Below are 13,282 nucleotides of genomic sequence, written 5' to 3'. Positions count from 1 at the left end.
CTTGAGATTAAGTCCCAGCAACCACATGGTGGCTCACAACTATCTGTAGTGGTATCCCATGCCCTCTTGTGGTGTGTCTGAAGACAACTACAGTGTACTCATGTTCATAAAATAAATAATTTTTTAAAAAATTCCAAATACATTTTAAAAGGTAAATATATTAATTTTTGGTTTTGTTTCTAGGCTTATTGAACATATGACATACCAAATTAAACAGCTCCACATGTTTTTTTTTTTTAATTTATCCCAACCATAGGCTGAGTGAGCTGGAGGTTAGAGAGACTGCCAAAGTCCAGAAGCGTCAGCATTTCCTTGGTGTCAGGCTCTACCTCAATGATCTCCTCCTGATCGAGGGTTGAGACCTCAGGAAAATAATTATCTCTCCTTTCTCTTTCTTCTTCCTTCACCTGGATAGAGATACCTCTCACAGGGCCTCTCTGAACCCACTCCATCAGATGCATGACATAGCTGGCTATCTTGCTTTGACGTTTCTTGCTGGGGATGATGGCAATCTCCTTGCACACACACTTGTTGGTGTGGAAGTCATCACCCAGGCGCGTGTGCTACTTCTCAATGATGACTTGGTCACCTTCTTCACAGTCTTGGTGGGAACACAGTCCATGTTGGCCGGTCTTGTTAAAAGAGGTAAATATATTAATTTAAAATTAATTTTTTTATTAAAAATCTGCATACAATGTATTTGAATCATCTTCTTTCCTCTCTGGCTTTTCTCAGATCCTCCCCAACTCCCTATCCCCATCTCAACTTCATGCTTTCTCTTTCTCTCTCAAAAGGAAGAAATTAAGACAAACTGAACAACAAGAAAACAAAATGACACAAAAACATGGAGTCCATTTGTGTTTGTAGCATAAGATGTTTAGCTGGGACATTGCCTGTCCCATTATACAGTGACTCCATTTAAATCCCTTTCATGTATTTATATATTTTAGGAATCTCCTACAGTGGTAGGTCTGCATATGCTTCCTTAAAGGGCCTTGTCCTTCCCCTAACTCCCTCCTTTCCCCTGCCCAACCATACCACACCCAATTTAATTCTCCCAGTTCCCCCCTTTGTCTCTTTATAACACTAGACTCCATTTCTCTTTCCTTGGACGATCACCTCCTCCCTAGTCCCTTACTGGCTACCTAACCTCTGTGGTTATTCTGATTGAGACATACATGTCTAAAGATTAATAACATCCACATATTAAAAAATACAATATTCATCTTTTGGGGTCTGGGTTACCGCATTCAGGATAATCGTTTTTAGCATCACCCAGTTACTCTGCAAATTTATTAATTTAACTTTTCTTAACAGTGAAATACTATCCCATTGAACACATGTCCCACATTCCCGTTATCCATTCATTGGTTGATGGATACCTATGCTATTTTCATTTTCTAACTATTATTAATAGAGCAGTAATGAACATGGATGACCAGGTATCTCTGTGTAGTTGGAAGTAACGTCCTTTGGGTGTATGTCCAAGGGTGACACTGCTGGAGCTTATGGTAGATCACTTTTCAGCTTTCTGAGGAACCTCTGCATGGAGTTCCATGACGGCTGTTCAAGTTTTCAGTCCCAGTAGCAATGGGGAAGTGTTTCCCTTTCCTCACACCCTAACCAGCCCATGAGATCACTTATTTTATTGATCTTGGCTCTTCTGACTTGAGTAAGATGAAATCTCAGAATGGTTTTAATTTGCATTTCTCTGGTGGCTAAGGATGCTGAATAGTTTTAAAAGCGTTTCTTCATCATCATTTGCAATGCATCTTTTTAGAACTCTCTGTTTAGTCCCATATCCATTTTTTTAATTGGGTTAATCGCTTTCTTGATGTTCTCCCTTCATTTTTTAAAGGTTCTTTATATTATAGTTTTAGATACTAATGCTCTATCAGATGTGTAATTGGTAATGATCTTTTCCCATCCTGTAGCCTGCTGCTTTGCCCCAGTGATGGTGGTCTTTACCATACAAAGCAAATGAGGTCCCATCTGCTAATTGCTGGGTGTGGTGACTGTGTCATCGGTGACCTGTTCAGAACATCCTTTCTTGTATCAGTAAGTTCAAGATTGTTTCCTCTTTTCTATTGGGTTTAGCAAATAGGGTCTTAGGTTGATCCATTTGGAGTTGAGTTCTGTGTCTGATGATATATATGGGTTTATTTTCGGTTGTCTACATGCAACTGTCCAGTTTGACCAGCATCATTTGCTGAAAGATGCTGCTCAGTAGTGTGAACAGGGTGTGTTCCCCACACACAATTTTTCCAGTGTGTGTTTTATGCTGCTTTTTCAAAAAATCAGATGTCCATAGATGTGTGAAACTATGTCTGGGTTTTCAATTCTATTTCATTGATAGATAGATTTGGTTTATGCCAATACTGTGCTATTTTTATTGCTGTAACTTTGTAATATAGCTTGAAATATAAGATATTAATAGCTCCCACAGTTCTTTTATTATTCAGGAATGTTTTAGCTAACTTGTGGGTTTTTGTTTGTCTGTTTCTATATGAACTTGAAGGTTATTTCTTTAGTTGTCGAGAAGAATTGTATCAGATTTTTTGATGGAGATTGTACTGAATCTGTAGATTGATTTTGGAAGGATGGAGATTTTCAAAATATTAATCCTACCACCTGTGGAGGAGATCTTTCCATCACCTGCTGTCCTCTTTGATTTCTTTCTTCACATTTCTTAAAGTTTTTATTATTCAAGTCTTTCATTTGCTTATTTTTAGTTAGCTCAAGGTATTTTTGAGGCTATCATGAAAGGTACTGCTTCCATGATTTCTCTCCCAATGCGTTTGCAGTTTCCAAACACGTTTTCATTTGTTTTATTGTGTGTGGGGAAGGGGTGTGTACATGTGCCATGGTCTGCATGTGGAAGTCCACAGACACTTTGTGAATGCCAGTTCTCTCCTTCCACTATGTGGATCCTAGCAAGCAAACTCAGCTTGTCATCCTTGGCAGCAATTACCTTCCCTCACTGAGGCATCTCACTAGCTTTTTGATTGCCTACACCACACACCAAATTCCACATATGACTTCATGCAATGGGTCATAGTCAAATATAGCTGTACTAAAAATACTGTGCACAAGTATCTTCAGACTCTGTGTTTGGAATAAATGTAAAATGAGGGGGGGTTCATGTGGGCATGAGATGTCACACACAAGTTATTGAATGTTAAAGTGGAATTCTAGACAATGAACGCAGAAATTAGACTTGGAGTTGTCAGAGAAGGCTTCATGGAGGAGGCAGCATTTGAGTTGCTTTTTTTTTTTTTTTCCTTTTCTTTTCTTTTTTTCGGAGCTGGGGACCGAACCCAGGGCTTGAGTTGCTCTTTTAATACATAAGATTCTGGACAATAAAAACAGCTGGGATCTTCTGTTCAGAGGAGAAAGAGCAAAGCTGGGACAACCAAACTGTTTGGGGCACAGCTGCCGTTAGGCCTTTTAAGTAGTGAGTTTGAGCTAACAGGGACTCAAGTTAAAGAGACCCAAGAGGACACACCAGAGAGCCGGGTTATGTAAAAGGATCTCTATATAAAGTCTTCCCTAAACACCAGCTCCTCTCTAACTACATCCATACAAAATCAGCAGCTCCTTCCACCACATTCCAAAAGACCCTATACACACCATGACAGCTCTTATCACAGAGAGTGATGGTGACCTAGTTTGTGGTGGCTTTTTCTGCCATCCCTGAAAAGATGAAGACCCCGTGCTGTTCATCACCTAGACATGGGCACAGTGAGGGACCGGGATGGTCTTGGTGAAGAAACAGAGAGGGAGGATAGACGGTGAGGCTGAGGCAAGCTCAGGGCAGAGAGGGGTGTGCTGTGTCCTCTGTGATCTCTTCCTGACTCCACCTCTGGTGGTCACCAGCTCTCTCTTCAGCATCCTTAGTTATGTTTCTCTTCTTCTGCCATTAAGAATCAGCCCAGAATTAGAGTCCAGGGAAACCTGCCAGCCTCTGTGCCCATACAGTGACTCAGAGTCATCTTCTGCTGTGTTACCTGCTTCTCAACTACTAAGTAGCCCAGTGAACCGAACCAGCACTTTCCCAGTCACTTCCTTTCAGTCTAGAGGGGAAGTCCCACCTTCTGACATATGTCTAACTCTATCATCTGCTGGCCTAATATCAGCTGTGCCCCAAACAGTTTGTTTGGGTCTCAGCCTGTCATATCTGTCATCTATCTGTCTGTAAGTCTCATATTATACACACACACACACAGACACACACACACACAGACACACACACACACACACACACACACACACACACACACACACACGTTCAGGCTTAGGCTTCTATAGTGAATATGGGCAATTTTGTTCTCAGTTTTTCATCCGCCAATCCCCAACCAGCATCAAGGCCATCAAGTAAGAGAAAGCGACACGTGCCTGTTCTATATTTACAAAGCAGTTTCTTGTGCTTCACTAGGGCCTTTGCCTACTCCTGGGAGGTGACTGGAGCCAAGTAGAAGTGGGTCAGGTGACAGTGTGCATCCCACTGGGAGGACTGAGGGGAGATTTCCCTATCTCTTATTGCTTTAATTACCACTAGTGGGATGTGGTCCACATTTAGCCTCATTCCTAGAAGACAGGCCACAGCAGAGGGCTTTTCAAAGTCTCTTCAAGATTATCTGGCTGCCTGGTTTTCCCTGAGGTGGTACCTGCTCAGCTTTTGGGAAGTCACAGCTCCATGAGCCCTATACCGAAATGACTCTGCAGTCTCGTGATATTAAAATGGAAGAACTGTGCTTTGTTTCTCCTCCGCCCCATCCCCAGAATCACTCTCCTTCTTTTCCTGGGAATAAACAAACAGCTGGCACACCAGTTTATTCTCATTCATTTTATCTCGCTCAGGGACAACCTCACATGCATAATCTCTTTTGAATGAATAGTTCTCTGGGCTCACCTTTTTTTTCCCCCCTGTAATTCACTGAGCGGTTAGAGAAATAAAAAGCGAAAAGAACTTCATAGAAAGGCGCAGAGGGGAAGGAAATAAGACATGGTTTCTGCCCTTGAGCCACCTATGAAAGTCAGCAGGCACAGATGGGGAAAGATGCCGTGCTGTGGAAGGTTTCATTTGCTTTCTTGCCTAGGTTTACTCACAGGCATTTCCCCCTTGGCGCCACTGTGAGTGGGATATTTCTCCTAGACCCAGTTTCTGCCAGTTTGTTACTGGTGCATATGAAAGCTGATGATTTTTGTGCCTTGACTTTGTGCCTTGCATGGTGACTGAAAATGATGCACGATCATTTGACATTTTTAACAGTGGCTTTCTTTTAATAGAATTAAATGTATGGCTTATTAACAATTAACACTAAACTCTATGTGAAGCCAAAAATTTCCAGAACGCATACCATAGACATTAATATGGCTAACATAAAAGCAAGCTAACTAGGGGCAATGATGCATGCCTATAGTTCCAGAGCTCAGAGGTGGAGGAGAGCCTGGACTTTATAACAAGACTCAGCTAGAAGTAAATAAAAATAAGAACCAAAGCCTAACTATCAAGCCTAGAACCTTGAGAATGTAACGAACGTGCTATGAAATTGAACTCTTGGTTATGGAGAAGAAACTCAATGGTAGGGAACTTGTTAGCATGCACAAGACCAAGGGGTCAATCACCAGGGCTACCAAAATCAAAAACAAGCAAGACAAGAGCAGCAGCAGCAACAACAACAAAAACCTTTCATGAGGTTCTCATGAAGCGCATAATGAGCTTCTCATAGGAATGTACAGTTATGTAGCCACTAAGGAAAACAGGGAGGCAGGTCCTCACAGAAGTAATACATAGAAGACAATCTTTATCCAGGTTTTAGGAGGAGAGTTCTGCAGCAGACACGCATCCTAAGATGATCTGCTAATTAGAGTAAGCCAGAAAGAAAAGACAAACCTGGTGTCATTCCATTTGTAAAATTCTAGGCTGAGTTCACAGAAATAGAAGGTGAAATAGAGGTTACTCGAGTCATGGAGGAGAGAATACTGAAGAATTATTTAATAGCAAGTTCAGTTTTGCAAGATGAAAGCGTTCTAGGGCTTGGTGGCATAGCAATGAGGGTACACGTATTGCTGAACACTTAAAAAATAATTGAGATAGAAAAGGTCATATTTTGTGTGTATTTTATTAAAATTAAGTTTTAAAAATTCTAACAGAAAAGCCATTTGTGTATAAAGCTATCAAGGAATTAATAAAAATATGTTTCAAAAGAAACAGAAAACTCCATATTCTAATCTCTCTGGTAATAATTATCGCTACACTGTAAATTGCCCCTAAGTTTAGTTGCTTAAACAGTAAAAGCAAATTTACATACATTTCAGCTCATAGTGAACTTGAGTCTTGTTCATAAAGCCTTGGAGTAGACCATGTCTACTGATCTAAGATCTCTCAAGATTCACTTTTTAGAAAGCTGCTTTCAATATTGTTGGTCCAGAATTCAGTCCCCTGAGTCCTACCCTTAATGTCTTACTCCCTTTCTTGCTGACCAAAACCTCCCTTTTGGTTCCCTGCCACAGGCACCCCTCCATACTGCCACTCCGCACGTGGCTGCCGACATTTGCCAGAATGAGAGATAAAAGACCAAAGTAGGTGGGAAGATTTTTATAGATTAATCTTAGGAATGGTTCACCACTTTTGCTCTTTTTCATTTCTTAGATGCAAGTCACTAGGTCCAATTCAGTCAGACAAACAAACAAACAAACAAACAAATAAGCAATGACACACTGGTGTGGATGACAAACGGTAGGAACTGCTGAGCGTCAGTAGGGATTTCCAGAAATATTTCTAAATAAATGATAGAATGAAAATAAAGAATTGACTAGAATGGGGAAAGCATGACGAATAAAGCTTACACATTTCACACATAAAACACTGGCCCGGCAACTGTGCAATAGTTGTTTTCCAACATGCATGGACTACATGTCAAATGTAGCTTCACCTCTGTCCATGAAGCAAATTGTGATACATCTTAACATTTAAATAATATATTGTCCTATGCAGTGCAAGTAATATTGAAATCAATGGCAAAAGACAAAATGGATGTCTGCCAATATTTTATAAGTAAACAGTAATGTTCTAAATGTTTGATATGCTAAAGAAAGGTATAATCAGTAGACTTCAGAAGATATTTTAAGTGATTATAAATATAATTTAAGTAGGACACATTAAAACTTACAGATAAAATCTGTCCTGAAATAATTTTCAGTGATAAAATATCTTTAATCAGCCAGAGATAACACACAATAATTAACCTTAAGATATTACATATCAATATTGCTTACACCCAGTAAATAACAAATAGTAAACGAAGTAACATCTGACTATGGTTAGGGAATAAGTGCGATCCCAAGAGTCGAAAGCAAACAACATCCCTGTTAAGGAAAACAGCTACTCGGCAGTTCTGGGGAGAAAGTGAGATGTCTTCTTATAATGCAACTGGCATTTGAATTTGCACTTCAAATGCTGAGACTTTACAAAACAAATAATTAAACTAGAAAATTGTCTTTAAGATGAGAGGAAAAGCTATGGGCACTAAACCCAAGGGAAAGTAGGAGCTAAAGCCAGGGACTGATTCTGACTCAAGGGCACTTATGAAACCAGTGACCCTCAAGTCCAGTGTTCCTTTATTGATCTGTCTAGATGATCTGCCCATTATCAAAAGTGGGTTATTGAATGCCCTGCTGTTGTTGCACTGATAGTCTGTCTCTCTCTTCAAATCATTTAGTGATAGCTTTCTCTATTCAGGTGCTGCGATATTGGGTGTGCATGTTTTTATGACTGTTTTCTTGTTGAGCGTTCTCTATCATTACATAATGGCCTCTTTACCTCTTTTTATTGCCTTTGATATAAAGTCTATTTTGTCCAATATGAGTGTAGCTGTTCCTGATTTCTTTCACTTGCCTAGAACATTTTCTATATCCCCACTTTGAGTTGATATGTGTCCTTACTTACACTAATGAATTGAGCCTTTCCCAGGCAGCATAGTTGCACTTCACTTGATCCCTTACCGCTTTCATTCACTCTTTGCCTTTTAGCTGGAATTAATTCATCTGCACCCAGGTGATCCTTCGGAGGTAAGGAGTAGCTGCTATTGCTTCGTATCTTATTTTCTGGTTGTTCTCTAGACTCTTGCCCCTTCCTCATGCTGCCTTTGTGATCTGAGGGTTGACTCTGGTACCACACTTTGAATTCTTTCCCCTGCTACTGAATAGAGGGATGACAGGTTCTTACTTTCCAGTTGCTATGAGGTTTACTGTCTCTGTAACTTGATTTTTTACTCTTTTGTGGGTTCCTTTTTGTCCACCCTTTACCACCCCTCTTCTTCCTCCCTTTCAATCCCCTAATTCTAGGTAGGAGGAAAAAAATAGAGGGGAAAGACTTGGAGGTGGGAGCAGATATCATTAGACTACTTTCTGCTGATTGGGGCAAGTTTGATCTTGGTTGTCAGGATACCTAATTTTTTTTCTTCTCCTTTCTTTATGCATTACCATTTGACAAACCACAACAAAACCAACCAACAGCAGCAGGAGGAGGAGGAACAGCATAGGCCGGACCAGGGGTGGGGTGGGGGGTAGTACTTATGTACCTGTTCAAGAGTCTCTGGAATTCCAAATACCAATCACTTGCAGAAATTGTCTGCAGCTAAAAAGAAATCATGTCCCTGCTACAGCACAAGACCAGCACAACAATCAGTTGCTGTGGACAATGTAAAGCAGCCCCATATCCCATACCTGGGATCAAAACAAAAACATATTCCTAAAAACATTTCTGTGCTTTTAAAGAAACCAAAATTCTCACTATAGTCTTAGCGTTTCTATTGCTATGATGAAACACCATGAGCAAAAGCAAGTTGGGAAGGAAAGGGTTTATTTGGCTTATGCTTCCATATCACAGTCTATCATTGAAAGAAGTCAGGACAGGAACCCAAACAAGTCAGGAACATGGTGGCAGAAGCTGGCAGAGGCCATGGAGGGGTGGTGCTTACTGACTTACTCACATGGCTTGCTCAGTCTGCTTTCTTATAGAAGCCAGAACCACCAGCCCTGGGGAATGTACTACCCACATGGGCTGGGTCCTCACCCATCAATCACTAATGAAGAAAATGCCAGCTGGGTAGTGGTGGTACACACCTTTAATCTCAGCACTTGGGAGGCAGAGGCATCAGTTGATCTCTGAGTTCAAGACCAATTGAATGAGTTCCAGACCAGCCAGGGTTACACATACCCTAGTTATTTAACCAGGTTACATAAACCCTGCCTTAAAAAACAAAACAAAGTCTCTACAGGCTTGGCTACTGCCCAGAGTTATGGAGGCATTTTCTCAATTGAGGTTCTCTCCTCTCTGATGACTCTAGCTTAGAGATCAGTTGGCATAAAAGTAGCCAACACACTTACAGAAATAGTATATATATATATATATATATATATATATATATATATATATATATATATACATATATATATATATATATGATAGGCTAGTTCAAATTGGCAGTAATTTAATTGTAATTATGTAGAACTCCTACACTTCCATTTCTTCCACTTTCTAGATTAAAGTGACCTATTTTATATATTGGGAAAGTTTGTTTAACCTAACAGTTTATTTTTCTTTAAAATTTGTCTTTGGGCCCTCCCAGTTAAAACAATTTATTGTAGAGATAAAATACTTTACACAACACACTTGAGGTGTTCTGAATGTCTGATATTGCACTGCTGAGTTTTATGTACTCATATGTTTAGTGTTTAATTTCATATAAGAAAGGCCTGGTGGTGATTGATAGATGTGATCCGTCTAGGCGACTTTTTTCTTCTACTGCATGTAGGACTCCACCAAGCAAGATATTAAGTGTTAGTTTTTCTTCAGCATTTTAAACATGTTACTTCATTCATTCCTAGTTTGAGTAGAGAAATCCACAGATGGCCATTTGGAGACAACTTTAAATGTGAACTTTCTTTATTAAAAAAAATTGCATTACATTTTTGTTTATTTTGTGTGCATGTGCATGGGGAGGGGAGGGTCAGAGGACAACTTGTCAGAATCTTTTCTTTTACCACGTGGGTTTGAAGCATCAAACCCATGTCGTGAGGTTGGGCAGCAAACACTGTTACCTGTTGAGTGAACCCACTAAAATGTTGTATCTTATTTCCTTCTGCTTCCAGAATTCTTTCTTTGTCTTTGAGTTTTAATAAGTTGCTTATAATATGTCTTGGCTCTCTGCACTTTGCAATTGAGTTCAATTGGAAACCCCCAACCATCTGGAATCTTGGGCTACATGGTGAGTTTCAGCCCAGCTTCGCTCTAGAGTAAAATCATATTTCACAGAGCACTTTTGGCCAATGTTCTTTCTGAGCTCATCAATTCTTCTGCTTCATCCACCTACTGCTGACGCTTCCTGTTGGCATTGTCAGTTTGGTTACTATATTTAAAAAAATAATTTTTATAATTCTGTTCAGTTCTTTTAGTTTGTATTTCATTTGTCAAACTTCAAAGTTTGTTGACGAAATTTTCCCTAAGTTTTGTTAGTTTATTCTTTTATTATATTTATTTTATTTATTTTGAGGGGAACACAAGCCACAACTCATGAAGGGAGGCCAGCATCAGCCTGCAGAAAGTCTGCTTTCTCCTGTTTTGTGGGCTCTAGGGATTGAACTGGGTTTCTTAAACTTGGTAGCAAAACCCGTTACCTTACTTCACTAGCTCTGGTTTTGTTTTTGTTTGCTTGTTTTTCATATGAAGGAAACACATATCATTTATCAAACATTTCCTAGGTGTTATATCAAATCCTGATCATATAGCTTGTTCCAACCCTTTTCTGACTCACATTTTCCTTTAAATAGCATGGTACAAGGAAAGTATGGGAACCTGTACAATTTTGACCTTTTAAGGGACAAAATCTACTGAGAATAAGCTAAACTTATTATCTTACTGAAATCATAATAGCAGAAATAGTTTATTTTCACTACTATAAACAGTGAGTTATTTTTACATTCTTTTTTCTTTTCCTTTTTACATCCTTAAAATCTAGTGGTTAGGGGTGCCGAAGAGATATTGTAGTGGATTCAAAAACGTGTTGCTCTTACAGGGGACCCAGGTTTGATTCTCAGATTTGTAGACCCTAAGAATTTACCAGCATTCTTTCTTCAAAGTATTTACCACAATAACTAAGGTTTTCTATTTCCTTACTTACAATATGCATGTGATGTTTCTCCCATGTTGCTCCACAAGAAAGGAACCTCTATCTTGTTTGACTTGATATCCTTGGGCTTCAATGAAACGCATTAGTGATATTAAACGGCTGGTAAGTGTGTGACTGTGCATTGATTAGGAGCTTCAGCCAGCTTACCACCTCATCATCAACTTCCAATTAGCTATTTCATTCCATATTATATCAATAAAAACACTAACAACTAGCTCTCTGACAAAACAACTTCTCGTAGCCAAACTCTGATCATTACAGACACATTGGAAAACTTTCCACTCACCAGAACTGTATTTTTCCTATCTTCAACTTGCTCATGAACCACCACAGAACAAAGTGAGTATTGTTCAGACACTGCGTCTGTGCTAACAGTTTCTCATCACACTCGCAGAATTAGAGAATACACGCATAGACACACACCATCACTGCCGGTGTTCACTATGTGGTAGGAAAAATTATTCTTTTGGCCCTGTTAGTTTTTTGTTTATTTTCTTCTGACTCCTCAATCTCCTTTGAAAAGATTCTCCTAAGACTTTTGTCAACTATTTCACAGGGCTTTTTTTTGGGGGGGGGCACTATCAATTTTTTTCTTGAGGTGTCACGTTTCCCTGGTTCTTTGTAACCCCTGTGTCCTTTGCTGATGTTCGCATGGTTGATGGATTTGCCTCTTCTAGTTCTTTTAAGCATTCTTTGGTGGGGACAGAGCTTCATTGTTTAGCCCCAAACTCTGAATGGGTTTCTAGCTGCTAGAAACCCCGACAGTTAGAACTTGCTGTCGGAATCTCTAAGCTCGCTGCTGCCTATGTATTGAGGCTAAGTGGAGTTACTACTGGCTGTGCCCCATGACCCAGTGAGATTGAGGTCGCTGGTTGGATTGTGTGGCCAGATGAAGCTATTAACTGGGCATAGTAATCACATCTAGGTAGGTAGCATTATAGGTTGCCTTTCCCAGCTGTAATTTCATAAAACTCAGGAAACTTACAGGATTCAGGCAGCTCAAAAATTCCCATAAGGCCTTTCCCCAAAGCTATATAAGCAATGAATAATTTTTGGAAAAGACACCTTCCAGAGATAAGAGTTTTCATGAGTTGTCACCCACACTGGGATGGGACTTTTCAATGACACATTGCCTTAGAGTCACTGTGGACTCTCATAAGGCATTCCAATGAACTGATTTGGTTCACCAAGCTAGGTGTGAGTTTTGCTTCTTTGATTTGTTGTTGGATGTGAACAGACGTTTAAGTCTTCCAAGGAAAAGCCATTTAAAACTGTCAGCTTCAAGCTTCTTGGAAGGTGCCAAGCCCAGCCCTAGTGTTCTGTATAGCTTTTCTTTTGATCAGAGGGTGTCTTCGTTTGGATTTCTATTGCTGTGAAGAGACACCAAGACCATGGGAACTCTTAGAAAGGGAATTTTTAATTGAGGCTGCCTTATACTTGCAGAGTTTTAGTCCATTGCCACCATGACCAAAAGCATGGCGGCATGCAGGCAGACTTGGTGCTGGAGGAGGAGCTGGGAGTTCTACATCTTGAGCCTCAGGTAGCAGAAGGGGACTGTGTGCCACACTGATGATAGCTTGAGCATAAGAGACCTCAAAGTCGCCCCGACAGTGACGCACTTCCTTAACAGGACCACACCTACTCCAACACAGTCATTCCTACTCCAACAAGGCCACACCTCTTAATAGCGTCACTCCCTTTGGACCAAGCATTTATGAGTCTATGGAGGCCATCCCTATTTAACCACCACAGGAGACAAGCAAGTGGTAAGGATATCTGCAGAAGGAACATCTGACCCTTTTCTCTCCAGTGACTAAGTAGTAGCCAGTATCCTCAGCTGGCCAGAGCCTCAGTACTGTGTATAAAGTTTTCCCAAACCAGAGCACCACTTACTCACAAAGTTCAAGTAGTCAGAGTCTGATGGTGTTCTCAGTATTTATTAAGCGATAACAACAGAGGAGGCCTTCTGTGATAAGCTCCTAGGTGGCAGAGAAGCTGAATACTTGCCTTAATTATTATTGTTTACTGTATACATTGTGTGCTGAGAGAACTCCTGTGTGGATGGGACCATACTGATCTTCAAGGAT

The 13,282-nt window shown here is 40.1% G+C and overlaps 1 long non-coding RNA gene and 1 pseudogene across 1 annotated transcript in view; one reads left to right on the top strand and one right to left on the bottom strand.

The window, feature by feature from the left end:
* Positions 1-236: 236 nt before the first annotated feature.
* Positions 237-622, bottom strand: Rps17-ps1 (ribosomal protein S17, pseudogene 1; annotated as a pseudogene).
* The window catches only part of LOC120098083 (uncharacterized), a 109,364-nt gene continuing 96,497 nt past the window's right edge, over positions 416-13,282 (top strand). Inside the window, exons 1-2 of the long non-coding RNA XR_015653142.1 lie at positions 416-645; positions 1,935-2,058. This is a non-coding gene — a long non-coding RNA (uncharacterized LOC120098083). The remainder of the gene's footprint in view (positions 646-1,934; positions 2,059-13,282) is intronic.

Source organism: Rattus norvegicus, chromosome 1 (assembly GCF_021556685.1).
Source record: "Rattus norvegicus strain SHRSP/BbbUtx chromosome 1, alternate assembly SHRSP_T2T, whole genome shotgun sequence".
In the NCBI taxonomy this organism is placed as follows: Eukaryota; Metazoa; Chordata; class Mammalia; order Rodentia; family Muridae; genus Rattus; species Rattus norvegicus.
The sequence above is the reverse complement of the archived record's forward strand: the minus strand, read 5'-3'. Positions and strand labels throughout refer to the sequence as shown.